Source organism: Odontomachus brunneus, unplaced genomic scaffold (genome assembly GCF_010583005.1).
Source record: "Odontomachus brunneus isolate Ranch 3 - 2012 unplaced genomic scaffold, Obru_v1 Obru_scaffold_132, whole genome shotgun sequence".
In the NCBI taxonomy this organism is placed as follows: Eukaryota; Metazoa; Arthropoda; class Insecta; order Hymenoptera; family Formicidae; genus Odontomachus; species Odontomachus brunneus.
In genome coordinates, this window is record NW_022639582.1 from 760,796 (window position 1) to 766,795 (window position 6,000).

The 6,000-nt window shown below is 44.5% G+C and overlaps 1 protein-coding gene across 4 annotated transcripts in view; it reads left to right on the forward strand.

Moving 5' to 3' along the window:
- LOC116850048 (plexin-A4) overlaps nucleotides 1-6,000 on the forward strand; it is a 300,999-nt gene that overhangs the window by 45,535 nt on the left and 249,464 nt on the right. The window contains exon 1 of one of the 4 annotated variants that reach the window (XM_032827841.1): nucleotides 2,368-2,694. The exons of the other annotated variants lie outside the window; for them this stretch is intronic. The gene's annotated coding sequence lies outside the window, so the exon portion shown is untranslated. Of the gene's footprint in view, nucleotides 1-2,367; nucleotides 2,695-6,000 lie in introns of those variants that run through there. 4 annotated transcript variants of the gene reach the window in all.

The window sequence follows — 6,000 nt, forward strand, 5'->3', positions numbered from 1 at the left end:
GGAAGGGGACACACAGGCGGCTCTGTGTGTCGATGCATTCGCAGGTCAAAGGTCGACTCGATAAGGTATCGCGCGATTTGGATATTTCACGCGTTATCCGCGTCCCTGCACATTCGTCACTGCTCCGCATCCTCGTGTAAGCATTCGTAAATGTCGATCGCACTGTTCGAGCGACGCTCGCTCGAAAGAACGAGTGGGCTAGCCTTCGTTCTAGCAGGCGTGGGTGGCGTGGGCCTATCCCGTCTTATCAGCCGCAGCGGTCGAGGCGGATGTCACGATAATGCTACTTGTGAAGAATGCTTTCATCATCGTAAGAACGAGCTTTGCGTGAAGTGTGTCAGAAATCACGTCAAAACTGCACGTCGCCTTTTTTCTTCCTCTCTCTTTTTCGAATTTGTTACGCTTCTCCCTTCCCCCGCTGTTGATAAGAATTTTAATGAAATTTCTTAATTGTCGGTTGCGTTTGTCAGACGTACGATCGAACACGTGAAAGAGAATCGAGGGAATCCTGTGTCACTATCTACTATAGTAATATAGACTTTGATTACATTCGAGAATAGTAAAATTAACAAACATATACATATTCGGCAAAACAAAATTAATAAGCAATTTTTTTAAAAAACTAGAGTTCTTTCTCAAGATTTTGTAGCTTTTTTGACGATGGGATCTTAAATCGTGCAATTGTGACCTTCATCCTCATTTAATACGCTTTACACTTCCCCGGAAGATAAACACGAGAAATTATGTTACTTGGAGTCGGGTACAATTCGAGTAATAATCCTCGTAATCTAAGCGCTCTAATTGGACAGATTCTGAATCTGCGGCACTGACAATCAGTTTCATATAATTACCGTCTCTCTACGCCAATGCAAATGTGCGTGACGACACTCACTGGCTCGGATTTTGAGCTACTCCGCGAACCAGCTGGCAAGCTCTCGTTTTTCCCTAATAGAAGGAAGGAAAGCTTGACGAAAAATGATATTCCTTCGCTCCATGCGCGACCGAGTTGCTCGATGTCCGTCGCTTCTCGCCCGTTGACGATGAAGGTGTTATATTTCTTATCCATATCGCTTGACATTCGAATGCACTAACTTGTATCGATACAGAGCGGAACAAGCGGATCATTCCGCGTGCTGACCGAAGATACCGTTCGCGAGTCGATTGCGAGCTGCATCTTGGAGGTATCAGCGTGTTGAGATGTACGTGAACAGATTGAGAGTAACTCGAGAACAGCTGATCGTCACTCATCTTTCGAATCTGTTGCCTGAGGATAGGCGATTGACGTGTCCGCATTGGCATCCGCGTTGTTGACCTTCGATTATTACACGATCCCCGAATCTAAATTAAGCGCTTTGTTTCATAAGCATGTAGGAAGATTAAAGGTGTGTGTGTGTGTGTGTACGTGATGGACTATCTCTTTAACTCGGCTCGATCGCACCGTTCCGCCTGGCGCGTGTTCTTTCAATTGGCGAGGATGCGCGAATATACGACCATCGCAAGGTAGCGTCGGAGCAACGGCGGTCGCACCGACTATAGAGGGAATTCCATTGAAGTCGAAGCTTTCCCCGCGGCGCGATAAAAATGCGTGAGAACGCGCGTCGTCTCGTCGCTCTCGGCCGAGCAGGAAGAATCGCGCGCTCGCGTGGTGTTTTCTCCGGAGAAACTCGATACAGAGAGCTTCTATCTTGACGAGGACGATGAGTAGAAGAGTCACGTTGCCGAGCGGATCGGCGGCGCTCGTCGTCCTCGCTCGTAGGAAGGTCGTCTCGCTCGTCGTCTAGGAGCGCCTTCGCTCGCTCGTACCTCCCTATGAGTCGCCGCGTCGTGCAGGTCGTTGGTACGTGACATTGTTCGCGTCGTATGCGTGTGCGTAATGCGTACTTTTAGGTCTAGTGGTGCTTTTAGGCCGCGTATTCAGAGTCTCTACCGCGTTATTATTCGTAACGAGCGTGGAAAGGGCGGGCGATTAATCGTTTCAAGGAAAAGAACGAAGGGACGCGCAGCCGATCACGCTTCTCGTTTCTTCGCGCTACTCTGACCAGCCCGGCGAATCTCACGATCGGCAAACGAGAGCAAAAAGATAACGAGCGCAGCCTTCGTGCCAGACGGTGTGCTGCGCGCGTTGGTTGCAGGCCGACTTGGCTCTCTTTCTCACTCTCTCGCATGGGTCACGCGACACCCCTCGAAGCACGAAGGCAACAACGTGCTGCGTCCGTCGGCTACTCGAGCAAATCGGAGCGACCGCCAGAGTCGCGACTGCGCGCCCTCGTGCGCCTGTGCGGCGGAGCGCGTTCGGGCGGAGTCGGGCGCGCGGTCGGCCGTTTCCGCGGCACGTCACGGCGCCGAGCCCGAGCCGGAGCCCTTCGCCGTCGCTGTGATTCACAGTCCGGGTCAGTTCGTCGAACGATCGTCGCTCGGTGCGGGAGAACGCGTGCGCGAGTGCCGCTGGTGTGATCACGTGAGAGAGTGTGGAGCAGTTCGATACGGTTCGTAGTGACTAACTGCGTTTGTCGCCTCGGTGGTGTTACTCGCTGCCTTATATATTCGAAACAAGTGATAGTGTATTCACCCGGAGCGGATATAGGGCTTGTGTGGTGCCGAAGGATAATGTGCAGGCGTGTCGGCGTGCGGGCCGCCGTCGAAGTTCCACGGAGAGACACGAAAGCCGCCGACAGGCGCCAACACGCGTGACAGGTAAGACTTAACCTCCATCATGGTGTGCTGGCTCGGCGCCGAATTCTCCGTGCGACTTTACGACGCGTCTGAATGCCTCCCGTTGCGCTGAGGCGTGGTTGGATTCGTCGGTAATTTCTCCGATCGTGAGGTACTTTTCGAGTGCGTAGCGAAGCCGATCCGTCGCTATCTCTCTGGATATGTGACGCAGAGGTATGCACAGTGACGGTCGTTGATTGGCCCAAGTTTTAAGTCGAGTCACTAAGAGGTTAAGTTTGGATTCTATCTGTGTTGCTCGGTTATTTTGATAACATTGTGTTCGGTACTTGCGTCCTACGGGAAAGTAACCTTGAACAATTCAACGGACGTTTTCGTTTTCTCGTACACGGCGGCGAGTTCGAGCCGGTCTGGAGCGTCGGTTTCGCGGGGGAATTATGCGGCGTTTATGGGGTTCGAAAGAGCGCCGTATATTCCGGATGTGGCGTTTTCGTTTCGACGCGCTCCGACTTCGTACAGATGCGCTAGATGCTACTGGAAGAAAGCGAGGCCGGCCAGTGTTTGAGAATATTATTCTGGAGCAGCGGTTCTTAACCTCCTGACTCCTATAGACCCCCGCTGAATCGCTACTGCAAACCAGATTCCATTCCTGTCACAGAGCGCTTCGAAGTACAATTTTACGTTTCGCTGGTTCACGTATATGTCGGGTGACCTGGTAATGTTTGCGAAATCCATTTAATTTTTACGGCATGTTCTTTGATGCATTCGAATGTAACTTTAACGAGAAAATTTCGAGTGAGGTTATGACATGTCGCAGAATTATGATATTTTCATACCGTGTGTACCATAAGTCAAAATTTTTTAAAATTAAAATCTGTGTTTTAAATTAATCGGAAAATATGAGATCTGGTTCGTAAAAATTCCTCAAATTCCCGGCTTGCGTTTTGTCACTTTTGCTGATGAAAAGATACATCAGATTGCTTGAACAGTAAAATATTTGATCGAGATATCTGAAAGGTTATATTTAAGAACCACTGCTCTAACTATTCTATTAGGTGTTAAATTGAAGGAAGGAAGGGAGAGTATGAAGAAATTTCAGAGGATATAATATTATATAACGGGTAGATAAGAAGAAAATGATTAAGAAAAGTTATTAACGTAAAAATGAATTTTCTTAAATTTCATAAAGAATTACACATGTGTTATCAATTCACGTACAATGGGGTGAAGATAATCTTTAGAAGTAAATCTTTTCTCTTGCTTGTTAATTAAGCATAATTAAGTATATAATTGTATATTTATATATTATATATTACAAGTTGACATAGAATTTTTCCTCGAGTTTGACGTGATAAAATTTATTCTAAAAGAACACTCCAAACAGTATGCTTTGACGTATGCTTAAAGAAAATAATGGCAGACAATTATTGCGACAATTATTGTGAGCGCGAAGCGTGCAAAGCAAATATTATTTTCGCGCGAAATGTTAAATAGACTTTCGAACATTTTAAAATCTTTTCGCATGGTCATTAATTTATGAGATTCCAAGATTATCCTCATTCTTTCCTTTCTTCTAAGGATTCTTCAATTAATTCGCTCTTTTAGCGACTTTTTTGATGGCTCATTTTTTTTCTTAATTGTTTGCACGAAATATTTTCATTATAAATCCGCAAAAAGTAGTCCAAGCAATATTCATTCCGAATTAGTCACAGAATAATGCCATTTCTATTTATAATCTTGCTTATTTACATCTCTGAACTTCTAAACATTGTTTTAATCCTAATTCGAAATTTGACATAATACATTGACTCGTTTTTTTTTCCTAAGAGAAATCTTCAAGTATCTTTCGTATCGGTAGTTATATATGAGGAGTGGCCATACCTCCGGCTTCGACGTTTTACATGTGATGAGATGTGGCTCGGGTATGATTATTATGCGAGAGGGACACGCCTTTATTTGTTTCGTGGGAAGGATATTCGAAATTCTTTCTTGTCGCATACATTGTATAGAGTGTCGCACAATACGTTTTATGCTATCCTTTTCAATAGTAATTCCAGTTGCAGCTGGCTTTCGTGCTGAAAAGGACACGATGTATTTCACTGCAAAACTATAAATATATATCGTAGCATTTTCCAAGTGTCAATGCGCTTTGGAGTCGATACGATATATTTCGCTTGGATAGCGTGCGCGTCGCGTATAAATGTATAACAAAATTTACAATATAACGTGATTTGTTTTAGTGAAAACACATCTACATTTCAGAATGCGCGGCAAAATATTGATCCAACTTTTAATCTGTTATACAAAGAAATGGAAACGCATTTTCGAACGCGTAAAATAATATTGATTGGTGCCCGATGCAATCGGGGCTCGTAATAGAATAATGCATTCAACGATTCACAGCCGAGTGTGCATACACAACGCGATTTCCCCGGAATCGAAAACGAGATATTCACACGGGACAAAAAGAAATTTCGGTGGAACTTCAATATTTTAATATCGCGCGTCGAAGTGAGAACAATGATGAGAAACTGAAAAATTTCCCCGGGACCGATCGGCGCGACTCCATTAGATATCAATGCAATTTCAGTTTTGTATCAGATTAATTTCGCAATTGGGACAATTACGTTGGAATAGAGAGAATTTCAGAAATAATATATTTTAGAAACAATAATTAATGAAAATTACTAGAAATGTAAATCAAATCATTACTCAAAAAACGAAAGAACTAAAAGAACGAAAGTATATAGTTTTGAAAATTTATCAATACGAGAATTTAATTTTTCATTTAACACAGATGTTTGATCAGTCTATATATTTAATGTAAAAATTAAGAATCTGCGATAAGCAGATTGCCAATCGTGGATTTCCTCCCGACGAAAGATCAACTTCAAATTCGTCCATTCGAAATAAGTCGTTAAAAGTAAATTTGTGTCTCCGGGACACTATGTTTACACCAGCATTTCTAAAATACCCACAACACGACTCCTCGAATCAAGTCGGGAGTGAGACATTCTGACGGAGGTGGTAGTAGACGTTGGCTCGAACTTGAATACTTCAGTGCTCTTTCACGCGGAGCGATCGTGAGTCCGGGGAAATTTTCGTTGGGTGAATATTTCAGTATTCGTGTTTCGGGATGCTCGTTATAAAATAATTCTCAAGCTCTTGGGCGCACAAAACAACGTGTTAACATACGTTTCGTGCGATATTTCGCATATAATACGCGAGCGTGCGCGTCTCGAAGAATCGAAAACGGCGAAGGATTCCGAATGGAGAGAAGTTGCTCCGGCAAGACGATTGAGAGAGGGAGGGGGGGGGGGGGAGGAAGGG